Source organism: Misgurnus anguillicaudatus, chromosome 3, assembly GCF_027580225.2.
Source record: "Misgurnus anguillicaudatus chromosome 3, ASM2758022v2, whole genome shotgun sequence".
In the NCBI taxonomy this organism is placed as follows: Eukaryota; Metazoa; Chordata; class Actinopteri; order Cypriniformes; family Cobitidae; genus Misgurnus; species Misgurnus anguillicaudatus.
Genome location: NC_073339.2, coordinates 25393753 through 25408884, shown reverse-complemented (window position 1 = coordinate 25408884; position 15132 = coordinate 25393753). Strand labels below are relative to the sequence as shown.

At 38.6% G+C, this 15132-nt stretch overlaps 2 long non-coding RNA genes across 3 annotated transcripts in view; both read left to right on the top strand.

Moving 5' to 3' along the window:
• LOC141361906 (uncharacterized) overlaps nucleotides 1-15132 on the top strand; it is a 593959-nt gene that overhangs the window by 517951 nt on the left and 60876 nt on the right. The gene's annotated exons all lie outside the window — the stretch shown is intronic.
• Nucleotides 8632-15132, top strand: part of LOC141361813 (uncharacterized) — a 31023-nt gene continuing 24522 nt past the window's right edge. Inside the window, exons 1-2 of one of the 2 annotated variants that reach the window (XR_012367963.1) lie at nucleotides 8644-9206; nucleotides 9780-9916. This is a non-coding gene — a long non-coding RNA (uncharacterized lncRNA). Of the gene's footprint in view, nucleotides 9917-15132 lie in introns of both variants that reach the window. The other variant, XR_012367962.1, reaches the window with a different exon arrangement.

Below are 15132 nucleotides of genomic sequence, written 5' to 3'. Positions count from 1 at the left end.
CGAGTGGGGGACCTTCAGGCCCTGTCAGTATCCCCTGCAGGTCTGAGTTTGCACCAGGGATGGCTAAGGCTTTTCTACACCCAAAGCCAGGTTATGTTCCTAAGGTGCTGAGCAATGTGCCGAGGCCCATTGTTCTGCACGCCCTTTGTCCTCCCCCATTCAGGAGCGCGGACCAGGAAAAGCTGAATTTAGTGTGTCCCGTGCGAGCACTGGATACGTATGTTCACATGACAGCTCAGTGGAGGAGTCCGAGCAGTTATTTGTGTGCTTTGGTTCACCCAGAAAAGGTTTATCGGTGACCAAGAAGACTCTGAGCAGATGGATAGTGAATGCTGAATCTCACTGGCTTATGAACATCAGGGTATACCCTCACCCGTCGCTGTGAGTGCCCACTCTACTCGGGGTATGGCTGCCACTAAGGCCTTAGGGTCAGGCGCTTCACTCCAAGACGTATGTGATGCAGTCGGTTGGTCTTCGCCGCTCACCGTCGTTAGGTTTTATACTTTAGACCTAGACTCCTCTTTAGGGTCCCAGGTTCTTTTGCCTTGACTGTGTTCAGTTATACATGCTACATGCATTTGGTAGTATGAAAGCGTGGGCATCTCGTTCCCCAAAGCGTTGCTATGGCGACGCAGCTCGAGTTCCTCGAAAGGAAACGTCTCAGGTTACGTATGTAACCCTGGTTCCCTGAGAAGGGAACGAGACGCTGCGTCTCCATGCCATACTCCCTGCATCCCTGTAGGCTCTTGCTTCGGCACTTGGTAGCGAGTGTGTTTGTGTGGGATGCCTTCTTATACCCCTGGTCCGCGCGACATCCAGCCTATATCCAATCATCAAATTATTGATTATGTGTTTCAGATCAGTCACGCCGAGGCGTTCCCCAAAGCATTGCTATGGCTTCTCAGGGAACCAGGATTACATAAGTAACCTGAGACGTTTTTCTTCGCTAGTGTCAACTTATGTCTAAGATTTTGTAAACTCATCAGATGTTCTTAGGTGTATTTTTCTTAGTCAAACTTTTCTTTTCAAACTTAGGCATTCTTCATACTTTTGTCTTTTCATACATTGTTCATAGTTTTCTTCGCTAGTGTCATCTTATGTCTGAGATTTTGTAAACTCATCAGATGTTCTTACTTGTGTATTTTCTTAGGCAAACTTTTATTTTCAAACTTAGGCATTCTTCATACATTTGTCTTCATACTTTGTTCATAGTTTTCTATGCTAGTGTCAACTTATGTCTGAGATTTTGTAAACTCATCAGATGTTCTTACTTGTGTATTTTCTTATGCAAAATTTTCTTTTGAAACTTAGGCATTCTTCATACCATTGTCTTTTCATACTTTGTTCATATTTTCTTCGTTAGTGTCAACTTTTGTCTGAGATTTTGTGAACTCGTCAGATGTTCTCAGGTGTAGTTTTCTCAGGCAAACTTTTCTTTTCAAACTTAGGCATTCTTCATACCATTGTCTTTTCATACTTTGTTCATAGTTTTCTATGCTAGTGTCAACTTATGTCTGAGATTTTGTAAACTCATCAGATGTTCTTACTTGTGTATTTTCTTACGCAAACTTTTCTTTTCAAACTTAGGCATTCTTTATACATTGTCTTTTCATACTTTGTTCATAGTTTTCTTTGTTAGTGTCAACTTATGTCTGAGATTTTGTAAATTCATCAGATGTTCTCAGGTGTATTTTTCTTAGGCAAACTTTTCTTTTCAAACTTAGGCATTCTTCATACTTTTGTCTTTTCATACATTGTTCATAGTTTTTCTTCGCTGGTGTCGACTTGTGTCTGGGATTTTTTGCGGGTTCGCCGGATGTTCTCAGGTGTATTTTTCTTAGGCAAACTTTTCTTTTCAAACTTAGGCATTCTTCATATCATTGTCTATTTATACTTTGTTCATAGTTTTCTACGCTAGTGTCAACTTATGTCTGAGATTTTGTGGACTCATCGGATGTTCTTACTTGTGTGTTTTCTTAGGCAAACTTTTCTTTTCGAGCTTGGGCATTCTTCATGCCATTGTCTTTTCGTGCTTTGTTCGTGGTTTTCTGCGCTGGTGTCGGCTTGTGTCTTGGATTTTGCAAATTCACTAGATGCTCCTAGTTGTGTATTTTTCTTAGGCAAACTTTTCTTTCGCAAACTTTGTCATTCTTCATACGTTTATCTTTTCATACATTGTTCATAGGTTTTTGCCTCGCTAGTGGCATCTTATGTCTGAGATTTTCGCAATTTCACTAGATGTTCTTAGTTGTGTGTTTTTCTTAGGCAAACTTTTCTTTTGCAAACATAGTCAGTTCAATTCAATTCAATCAATTTTATTTATATAGCGCTTTTCACAAGTGTTAATTGTTGCAAAGCAGCTTTACATGAGATGATGTAGAGGAGAACACAGAAAATCAATAGATAATATAAGAAGTAGATATAGTGGCTAAGGTTAAACCGTACAAGCGAGCATATTAATAATGTAACGTATACAGTAAAGTGCTAAGTTAAGCCAAAGTTGGCTGACTCTCCCTGGGACGAAAACCCCCCCTAGGAAAAAACCCAATGGGAAAAACTCCTAGAACGACAAAAACCCTTTGGAGGAATTAATATATATTTATATATATATATATAGATACGGTAGGGATAGGAGGCGGGTAAGCGGATTAAACTGGTTTAGCCGGTGGTCGTTGGTCGGGCATCGGCTGGTCATCACGTTGAAGGACAGCCAGTAGATCAGTGGTGCGATGACCTTCACAGCAACAGGAACTGGGTCTGTTTGTCTCATTGTCCTCAGGGTCGAGGACGAGACAGGGGGACAAAAACAGAGTTCTATTAGCGTAGGGGCCGTTCGCATGTAATGCAAGTGTCATACATCATAGTGGTTTAAGTCAGATTGGTTCCAGACAGGCTAACTATTGCGGCAATAGCATATTACCCATATGAGTTATGTGAGTGCTTTGCTCTAGACAAAATAACTACTGCGGGAAAAGTACATTTACTGGACATATTTTATGTGAATGCTTTGTTAAAGAAGAATGTCTTAAGTTTAGATTTAAATTGATCGACTGTGTCTGATACTCGAACAATATTTGGTAAATCATTCCAGAGCTTAGGGGCTAAGTAGGAAAAGGATCTACCACCTTTAGACACTTTTGAAATTCTAGGGATAATTAAGTGACCAGAATTTTGTGAGCGCAGTTTACGTGATGGATTGTATTCTGATAGTAGTTCTTTAATATACGAGGGCGCTAGGCCATTTAAGGCTTTGTAGGTGATTAGTAATATTTTAAATTGTATTCGATATTTAACTGGTAGCCAGTGTAAAGGTGCCAGAATTGGACTGATGAGTCAGTCTTCATACATTTGTCTTTTTCATACATTATTCATAGTTTTCTTCGCTAGTGGCAACTTATGTCTGAGATTTTGTAAACTCATCAGATGTTCTTAGTTGTATCTGCTTAGACAATATTATATTTCATAATTCGTCTTGTTTTCTTTGTAAGTGACAACATATATCTGTGATTGTTTTTATGAATACAGTTTTTATAAATACAATTTCTTTAGTTTATGTAACATTTTGTCAAACTCTTAAAGTTAGTACTAGTTGTTTAAAACAACAATGCAAAGTAAGTTTTAGATTTACTTGCTAAATCTTTCACAGCGAAACAGCGAGGATAGCAATATGTTCGAATCTGTAAACTTGTACAACCACCAATAGCACGATGTACATAACAAAGTCTGCAAAATAATAAAGATTGATTAGGGTTTTTATTTAGTAAACCTTTAACATAAAGTGGAGAGTCTGTTGTATGTAACAGCAACGATGCGATGAAACACCACAAAACAAGAGAGGCTACGTTTGTTAAACCGCATATAAATTAAGATGCAAACATCTACAACTTGGCAATGTTTGAAATAGTTTGAACATGTAGCCTTTAAAATCGGTACCAATAGATTAAAAACATTGCCAAGTTGTAGATGATTGCATCTTAATTTATATGCGGTTTAACAAACGTAGCCTCTCTTGTTTTGTGGTGTTTCATCGCATCGTTGTTGTTACATACAACAGACTCTGCACTTTATGTTAAAAGGTTTACTAAATAAAAACCCTAATCAATCTTTATTATTTTGGAGACTTTGTTATGTACATCGTACGGACGCAGGGCTGCGAGAGATGACATGATTAAACTTTCGATTTAACATATTACAAGTTTTTTTGGACATTCATTTGGAATCAATGTACTCATATAATCAACTTATCGGGCCATTAGTTATTCAGAATATAGGCTAGAAGCGCAGAGCGCTCTTGACCGCTCAGCTGTCAATCTTCCGTTCTTCAGATCGATACTCACAAAGTTTCACATTAAATGACAAGATATTTGTCCAAAAAAGGCTAAATACTGAATACTACTCATTTGGGACTGCAAGACATTAATAGTCGAATCTGTTGGAAGAAAACTTACATTATTCCTGTGAGAAAAGGACGTTGGTAATAAAAACTTGAGACAGAAGGTTTCATCTGTTTTCAGACAGCAGGGTACCCGTGGGTGAACCGCATAATATTTGATGTAGCCTTATGGGTGTAATAATAGGCTATTAACGTGTCATTTGCGTATGCAGGTGGGGACTCAATAGGCAAGAGTAAACTGTGGGTGTAACAAGACCAAAATTAGACTGGATAGGTAGCAGTTTTTCAATGGCCCCATGCTTATTTGTGATTAAGCTCTGCCTGAAGAACGTTAAATGTTTCTATTTAACTGTGCGATTTGCAGTGTGATCGGGTCGGGGTCTTTATGTCAAACGGGCCGGGTGTGGAATGAAATCGCTGCTGATGTCGGATAACTGGTCGGGTGGTCTGTCAATCATAGCGGTGCGGATTATCAAACAGGACTGTGCGTGACTTTGCAACAGGGAACTGTAACGCTTAACACGAGCACGAACTTGCACACTACATTAAAACTACAACGAAAGATCCGTACGAAGCTATAAAACATATTTTTTAGGAAAATACAGTTTAGATCAAACATAGAAAAGCAATATGCTATAAATACAAGGAAAAGTAAATGACAGCATAGTTTACTGTAGCTTATATTCTACATTTAAAAAATAATGTACATTTATAATCATCATGGGCGCCCCCTGCCGCCACAGCTGGAAAAAATCCTAGAGTAAACACTGGTAAAAATCTCAGACATAAGTTGCCACTAGCGAAGAAAACTATGAACAATGTACGAAAAAGACAAACGTATGAAGACTGACTATGTTTTCAAAAGAAAAAAGTTTGCCTAAGAAAAACACACAACTAAGAACATCTAGTTAAATTGCGAAAATCTCAGACATAAGATGCCACTAGCAAGGCAAAAACCTATGAACAATGTATGAAAAGACAAAAGTATGAAGAATGCCTAAGTTTGAAAAGAAAAGTTTGCCTAAGAAAAATACACCTGAGAACATCTGATCAGTTTACAAAATCTCAGACATAAGTTGACACTAGTGAAGAGAAACTATGAACAATGTATGAAAAGATAAACGTATGAAGAATGACAAAGTTTGCAAAAAAAAAGTTTGCCTAAGAAAAATACACAACTAGGAGCATCTAGTGAATTTGCAAAATCTCAGACATAAGTTGACACTAGCGTAGAAAATTATGAAACAACGTATGAAAAGACAAAGGTATGAAGACTGCCTAAGTTTAAAAGCTCACGTAACACACGCTGTTTCTTCATTTCTGATGTTAATCTGGAGTACCTATAGAGTAGTATGACATCCTTTATATCTCTGAAGAGTCCAAATCAGATTTATAAAAGAAAGATTAGCTTTACCGAATCTTTTCGATAACGTACGGAAAAATGAAGAAGGAGTTACTACCGCAGGAGGAGCGAGTACGAGTCATGCAACACTATACAACACTGTTTTAACTTATGATTCACTACATGTTCGTGTCATTTATATAATATACACGCGCCTATTTCCAACATAAGACAGAAGTCTTACTTACCACGTGTAACTCGTCATGACCCGGTTCTGAAAATCCACTGCATCAAACACACACGCAAAACTCCGCTGCTAATCCGGATAATAAACTATATCCATTGTTTCCATAAGGCTGGATGTCTTCTCCTTACATCCAAAAACACACTTCTTCTTGTGCCATTGTTGACTTTTGAAATTAAACAAAGCTGAGTGGCGTGATAAGCTGTTAGCAAGCTCTAGCGTCTCCCGCTGACTGATGGCTGGGCGGGGTTTTCCGGGGGAAGTTTTCCGGCGGAAGCCCATATAAAGAAGTGATACGTATCGAAAACCCCTGAAACGTCAGTTAGAACTGTAATCGAAAAAAACTAGCCGAAACTTGTACGAACCCTGGCGAAGTGCATTCGGCACAGAAATACTCTGAAACACGCCCAACTGCGGTTTTGACACTTTGCCTACGTTTAACATGAGGAAACAGCTCTATAACTGTGTTAATAAGTCAGAATGCTTGAAATACCATTAAACCCCCCCTTTAAAAAGAAAAGTTTGCCTAAGAAAAAACACACAACTAGGAACATCTGATATGTTTACAAAATCTCAGACATAAGATGACACTAGCGAAGAAATCTATGAACAAAGTATGAAAAGACAAAGGTATGAAGAATGCCTAAGTTTGAAAAGAAAAGTTTGCCTAAGAAAAATACACCTGAGAACATCTGGTGAATTTGTAAAAATCTCAGACATAAGTTGACACTAGCGAAGAAAACTATGAACAATGTATGAAAAAGACAATGTAGTCATAGTTTGGAATGTAAAACCTAATCACATACACATACTAATTTTTTATTTTATTTTTTTATTTAACCTTTATTAGCCAGGAAAGTCCGGTTGAGGTTAAAAACCTCTTTTTCAAGGGAGTCCTGGCCAAGAGGCAATAAAAACACAGTCACTTACATTTATAAAAGTTGTTACAATACAAATAATTAAAAACATTTACAATTTAAACAGATCATTTCAGGTTCTCTCAATCTGGCCTTAAAAACATTTAAAGAAATAAGTTCAGATAATTTCAAGTCTTTTTGCAAAGAGTTCCATGCAGAAGGAGCGGAGTAAACAAAAGCCCTTTTCCCAGTTCTGTACGGTTAAATGGAACCAAAAGCAGCAAGTGATCATTTGATCGCAATGAATAAGAACCAGCACTTCTCCATGTGATTAAATTACAGATGTAGGATGGCAACAGACCCAGCATGGCCTTATAGAAATATGCCAATGCCCTGATCTCCTGTTAGACAACAATGGCCATCCCACTCTGGAATACAGTTCACAATGATGGGGCAAGTTTTTACAATTCATAATAAATCTCAGAGAAGCATGATAAACAGTGTCAATCTTATACAAACATTGTGCTGAAGCGGTCCTATACACCAGGTCTCCATAATCTAAGACAGATAAAAATGTTGCTGTAACTAGCTGCTTTTTTGCTTTAAAAGAAAAACAAAATTTATTTCGAAAGAAAAAGGACAGCTTAAGTTTGAGTTTCTTCAGAAGGTTGTCTATATGAGGCTTAAAAGTGAGAGCATCATCAAGCCAGATACCAAGGTACTTATAAGAATAAACCACCTCTATCACATTTCAAGTCAAAGTGAACACAGAAGGAGGGGCTTGAAAAACCTTCTTGCTATTACTAAACAGCATAAGTTTGGTCTTATCAGCATTGAGAACCAGCTTAAGCTGCGATAGTGTACGTTGAACCACATCAAAAGCCTTCTGCAAAGACTCAACTGCTTTAGCTGGGGATGATCCAAAACAATAAATAATCGTGTCATCAGCATAAAAATGCATATTAGCACCCGACACATTTTGGCCTAATTCATTTATATACATAATAAACAAAAGAGGACCTAATATTGAGCCTTGTGGGACCCTCTTGTGAGCCTTCACTAATGCAGAACTAATGCAGAACATAAACACTAATGCTGAGGCAATCAGTAACAAACCATAGGTAAAATATAATTTAATGTTTGCTTATTACACAATGATACATGTTAACCTAAGTTGAACCTAACCCCACAGGGTGACCAGGGCCTGATCCGCTTCATAAAAATCCTGCCATTGGTAATTTGAGACCCCTGCCACGTGGTAACCATACACACACGGATGCACACACACTCGCGGCCTCTCACACTCGCACCCAAAGCCACGAGCGCATAAACACACACATACATAAACAGACACGAACACAGACACGAGCGCGACGCGGTACGGTTCATATGACATTAGATATAAGTTTACTCAGACACATCTAAAATGTTTGATTCTGGATTGTCTATAAATAACCTTTTGATGTTACAAAGCAAGAGTTTAGATCCGTCAGTCGGATATATATAAGTTTACTCATCCAGGTCTGGGTGTTTCATTCTTGATTGTTTGTGGGAAACTTTTGATGTTGAAAACGGGGGTTTGGATCGAGTGCTATTTGTCATGGAACACACACGGGCGCTTCATCTTAGGAACACGGCGTGTTTAAATCAGAGGTGTTCTAAATCTAAAATGCCGACAGAATTACATTTGTTGTATAACACACATTTGGAGGTTAGGAGCCACGATATATACAAACCAGAAAATTGGGTAAGAATGTCTTAAACTTTAAAAAGTTTATTTTTAAAACCACAGATATGTGTGTGAATGTGCTTATTGCACTAAGCAATAACGTGTTTTAATCAGTGACTTGTTTAAAGAGCACCAATTATGCTAATAAATTAGCACGTTAGCACGTTATTGTAATATCCCATAGTACATACATGTCATTAAAACTTGAACTAATGCATTGTGAGTCTTATAAATTGCTTACATACCTCACCGATTTCTGCATGTCTGGAAAACGCTCAGATTTAGTTCCTGTTCTCCGCCTCCCAAAATGTCTAGTGTATTCGGATTGGTCAGATGACTACTCAACTGTTATTGGTCAACTGGGTTCGGTGTGTGTTTGAAAGGCTACGCCCCTGACTACGCGTGGGTTTTCCGGTTCTGACTGAGAGTCACAGGCAACGTAAACAAGCGTTATATTTCGCTATAAACGATGGTGTCTGTACTGCCTTACCACTTCGAGCTCGATCCAGAGAGTTCAGAAGGCCGTTACGATATAAACGATCTCCGTCAATGAACACGATTGGATTTAACTTTTTTAGGTGTCCTTAGCTCTGCCAGAATGCTAAACGAAGACGAAAATGTGTTGCAAAGACATCCAAAAGGTAATTATAACGTACTACATTACTTTGCAAACTATATGGAAACACCAAATGTAGCACATAGAAAGTATTTGTTGAAATGATTATAAAACTATTTCACTTGTTAACATTATTTTACTATAGTAAACTTTATTATAAAAGACTGCTTACATACTATATTACTGTGCAAACTATATGGAAACACCAAATGTAGCACATAGAAAGTATTCGTTGAAATGATTATAAAACTATTTCATTTGTTAACATTATTTTACTATAGTAAACTTTATTATAAAAGACTGCTTACATACTATATCACTGTGCAAACTATATGGAAACACCAAATGTAGCACATAGAAAGTATTCGTTGAAATGATTATAAAATGATTTCACTTGTTAATTTCTACATTATTTTACTATAGTAAACTTTATTATAAAATACTTCTTACATACTATATTACTGTGCAAACTACATGCAAACACCAAATGTAGCACAAAGAAAGTATTAATTGAAATGAATGTTCTACATTATTTCACTATGGTAAACTTTATTATGAAAGACTGCTTACTTATAAGTGCTATGTTTTTACTTGTTAGGTTTTAAGGAGAATGCAACAGGTTCCAGGGCCTCTTACCTGCGTGATTCATCATCCAGGTTTTGCACAAATTGTCTAAATCCCTACACACAGAACATTTATTGTACCGACTATAAGCCTTTGAGGTGCAGGACTAGAGTAAGTTTTATTACATTTTTAAACCAATAACACTAAAGTATCATTATAGTAACAAAGTACCCAAAAGAACAAAAGATGTAACTTTAAAGAAAATATAGTAGTCAGTCAAAAGTTTTTTTATTACAAATATATATTTAAATGTTAAACAATATACAAATAAACATACTTTAGTAACCATATTGTGCTTTTCTTTCAAAAATTGTTTAATTCATTTCTTACAGCTACCCTTGTGAAAAATTAGCGTACTTAAGTGTATTGAAAGCATACTTTTTGTGTGCTTAAAATAATAAAAGTATACTTTTTGAGAAGTGCACTTGCTGATAATATAATATAATATAAATTAAAGACCACTTAAGCGTACTTAAATGGAATACACTTTAATGACACCATTTATTAACACACTTAAGTGCACTTTTTACAACTGCACTTTGTAATAATATGTATTTAATTTTAACTTATAGTAAGTACACTTTCATCATAATATTTATAAACACACTTAAGTGCACTTTTAAAAATGCACTTTTTAATAATGTCTAATTAAGCTTAACTTAAAGAAAGTACAGTTTCTGTCAGGGTTTGCAGGCTAAGAACCCAAGCGCAGACTGAGATGGGATGAACACTGAAGACTTTAATATAAAACAGGAAAACAAAAACCCACAAGGGGGTAAAATAACAATAACAGATAATACACGAACACTAACAAGGCAAGACTAAACTATAAACACTAAGTTGGACAAGAGCAAACACTAACAAGACTTGACTAGATTGAATCTAAGACTAACAAGAACAATACACACTCCATGAAAACAGACGATCGAGCACAGGACAGCAAACACAAGGGCATTAAATAGGGGAGCAAATCAAGAGGGGAACAGGTGACATTAATCAAACAATGATGGGATAATTAACGAGGAAACAAGGGGGCGGGGTTAGGAGACGAGACAGAAAGCACATGGCTATGAAAAAACAAAGCCAGTGCTCTCACACAAAACATTGGGCTGCCATGATCCTGTCACTATGACTTAAAACTGTGACTTGAAGACAGGACCATGACAGGACCCTCCCCTTAAGGGACGCCACCTGGCGTCCCCCAAGGAAACACACTAGACACGAGACAAGACATACTGGGAAACAGAGAAAAACCAATAAAACATAATACACAAACACAACGGTAAACAACAACTTACAATGACAGGGTTGGGGTGACACAACAAAAACATCATTAAAGGGAGGGGGGGGGGGGGAACAAAAAAGTTCACATTAGGAAGTCCAGGAGGGGTGGAGCTAGAGGGTTTGGGACGAGGAGTCCGGGCAGGCTTGGGGGTCTTGGTTGGTGAGGCAGGTGCAAAAGGGGCAGACTGAGGCAAGGCTGAGGCAGGGAGGACAGGAAGCACAATGGGGAACAAGGTAGGGTCTCCGGGCAGGAAAGGGGCAGATTCAGGAGCCATGACAGGGGGCGCTGCGGCCGGCAGCGGGGACAAGACAGGGACCATGACAGGGGGCGCTGCGGGCTGCAGCGGTGGCTGCGCAGACGGCAGGGGCTGCAGCGGGGGCTGCGCAGACGGCAGGGGCTGCAGCGGTGGCTGCGCAGACGGCAGGGGCTGCAGCGGTGGCTGCGCAGACGGCAGGGGCTGCAGCGGTGGCTGCGCAGACGGCAGGGGCTGCAGCGGTGGCTGCGCAGACGGCAGGGGCTGCAGCGGTGGCTGCGCAGACGGCAGGGGCTGCAGCGGTGGCTGCGCAGACGGCAGCCCTCTCCTCCTCCTCTTCTTGTGTGGACGAGCTGCAGAGACTGGAGGAGGTGGCGCGACCAACTCGGAGGAGGACCCCCCAGACGAAGACTCCCAGGAGATCCTCCTCTCTCGCTTCCCTCGAAGGGACATAGGTGGGGAGGAGCTCTCTGGAGCTGGAAGGGAAAGTTCTGGACCGCCGGGCGCCAACACTCCCATGATACGTCCCTCCGGGATAGATGAGAGGGGCACCGGCTCGACAGCTCTGTTCGGGTTCCGCCTGGAGTTAATCCCGGGTCCATAAACGAGAGGATCATACCAAATAGGACCCGGTTCACACTCCAGGACGAAACCCCGACCTCTCCTCGCCAGACGGCGGTTCATGTCTGCTGGGTTCAATTTTGGCTCGATCGTTCTGTCAGGGTTTGCAGGCTAAGAACCCAAGCGCAGACTGAGATGGGATGAACACTGAAGACTTTAATATAAAACAGGAAAACAAAAACCCACAAGGGGGTAAAATAACAATAACAGATAATACACGAACACTAACAAGGCAAGACTAAACTAGTGATGTTACATTTGAAGCGAGGCTTCGGAGCTTGTGTCGAGCAAAAGTGGGCGTGCCAGATGAAGCTTTGATTCGAAGCTTGTGTTGGTAACGTTATAATCACGTGACCAATGACAAACGAAGCTTCACTTTCTGCTCAGTCACGTGCGCGCTTCGCTTTGCGTGTCAGAAGGTTCGAACCCTAGAGGTTTTTGATGAGTTATTTGCCTTATTCACATCTTGGTCCCACATAATACTGTATATATAGTATTGTATTTACTTATACTTGTGTGCGCGTGTGTTATTATGTGCGTGTGAACGTTATTCTGTACAATACAGTATTGAATCATATGAATATTAACTCATACTGGAATTTATCGCCACACTTTAATGAGTAAATACATTTATTATATTGACCATTCACAGACATGTTGTCTAAGCTTTATTTGTACACATAATATTAATATTCAGCTGAATTTCATCAGCTTGTTGCTTCATTGATGGAGCTTTTTCCAGAAGCAACTGTTATATGTTTTATAAACCAAAAGATGGCGCTGTTTTCGACACCCTCGTTGAGGCTTCGAATCATGGTTCGAAACAGTAAGAGAAGTATCGGTGCTTCATTCGAAGCTTCATTTCCCCATCACTAGACTAAACTATAAACACTAAGTTGGACAAGAGCAAACACTAACAAGACTTGACTAGATTGATACTAAGACTAACAAGAACAATACACACTCCATGAAAACAGACGATCGAGCACAGGACAGCAAACACAAGGGCATTAAATAGGGGAGCAAATCAAGAGGGGAACAGGTGACATTAATCAAACAATGATGGGATAATTAACGAGGAAACAAGGGGGCGGGGTTAGGAGACGAGACAGAAAGCACATGGCTATGAAAAAACAAAGCCAGTGCTCTCACACAAAACATTGGGCTGCCATGATCCTGTCACTATGACTTAAAACTGTGACTTGAAGACAGGACCATGACAGTTTCATCATAATATTTATAAACACACTTAAGTGCACTTTTAAAAATGGACTTTGTAATAATATCTAATTAATTTGAACTTATAGTAAGTACACTTTCATTATAATATTTATAAACACACTTAAGTGCACTTTTAAAAATGCACTTTGTAATAATATCTTTTTAAAAATGCACTTTGGAATAATATCTAATTAATTTGAACTTATAGTAAGTACACTTTCATTATAATATTTATAAACACACTTAAGTGCACTTTTAAAAATGCACTTTGTTATAATATCTAATTAATTTGAACTTATAGTAAGTACACTTTCATCACAATATTTCACTAACACACTTAAGTGCACTTTTAAAAATGCACTTTTTAATACTGTCTAATTAAGCTTAACTTATAGTAAGTACACTTTCATCACAATATTTCTTAACATACTTAAGTTCACTTTTTAAATGCACTTTGTCTAATTTAGTTTTACTTAAAGGTAGGGTAACAGATTTGATCCTGAAACATTTTTTGTTATGCTGGTTAAAAGTCTCCTTACATCCTGATAGCAATCACTGTGTTAAGTTGTTTAACTGTATTTGTAGAAATGTATGTTATCTGTGAAAGGCGTAGGACCAAAAAATGTTCGACAAATCATAGATTTCGGTCCGAACTGACGTTTCCATTTTTGTCCCTCATACGTAAGCGTAATTTGAATGCCAACCGCGCAGCGAGTCCACACAGACACCATACGTCATCAGCGCGTTCACGTGCGCTCACCTCCTGCCTGTAAACAGTGAGAACAGCAAACTTTTCTGCTAAATTGACACCTACAAAGGAGGCACAAAACTAAAGGCATCTTTTATAACAACAACAGCAAAAACTGCCAGGATCAGCAAGAGCAAAAACCGAAATTAACATCGGTAACTTTACTGCTTTACCACGAGATGAAACAGCTGCAGGAGCTGCAAAGGGTCTGAAAGAGTCGTTGCACTGTTTATTTTGGTAAGGTAGGTACACGATATGTTTGTATTGAGATGGATTCAGATATTCTACTTTGATGAAACATTGTGTTGCTTATGAAATTTGTGTTCGTTTACGGATTAGCATAACGAAGTTAGTTACTACGTCTACACAACCGAACGTGTGCTTAAACTAATTCTGATGTAAACCAGTTGTTTGGTTATTTTGGAAGTGTTATTCGACTTTGTACTGCAAAGTTTTCTCACTGCTGAATGAGAGTGAGACATGAGATGTGACCGTCTGATCTGTGCGTGTTCATGTGTTTTTTGAAAGAGGCGTGACTTTGGATGGCGATTTGACTTGAGGGTGGGATCGGGATTTCATTGCTAGGCGGCTACCGTTAGCATTTTTCAAAATGTGTTACCCTACCTTTAAATGTAACCCTGGTTAAATAATTAAATATTATTATTTTAAAAGTGTGCTTAAATATAATAGAGACTATTCATACATCTGCATTTATTTTATAAATGAGGAAATACATGTGAATAATTCAATCTGAATTATAAATCTGAAATGAGTAAACCAATCGGAGTGTTTAATTGTAAGCTCCGCCCCTTTTTTGCTTTCGGATCGCGCAGAGCGACAGAGACACTCGATCCAACGCGAGAGTGTTTAATTTGATTAAATATGACTCCTAAGTTCATATAAACTGAAGAAATCAGAATTTAACTTGCACATATTCAATGAATATGTGTGGATTGAGCACTTTTTGAGCTTTCATTTTGACCTGGTGAGTTTGTTATAATTACCAATGTTATAATTAGCCATAAAAACGAATGTCAACACTTTTAAATGTCATATCATTTTATTTGCTTAATCCATACGAGACAAAATGGTGTTATATTGTGATGTTATATGGGTTGGATTGTTCATTGCAGTGTGATTATGTAAAACCACATGGTGCGTTGTGTTCACTGCTGTTCGCTGACGCCATTTTGGTTGCA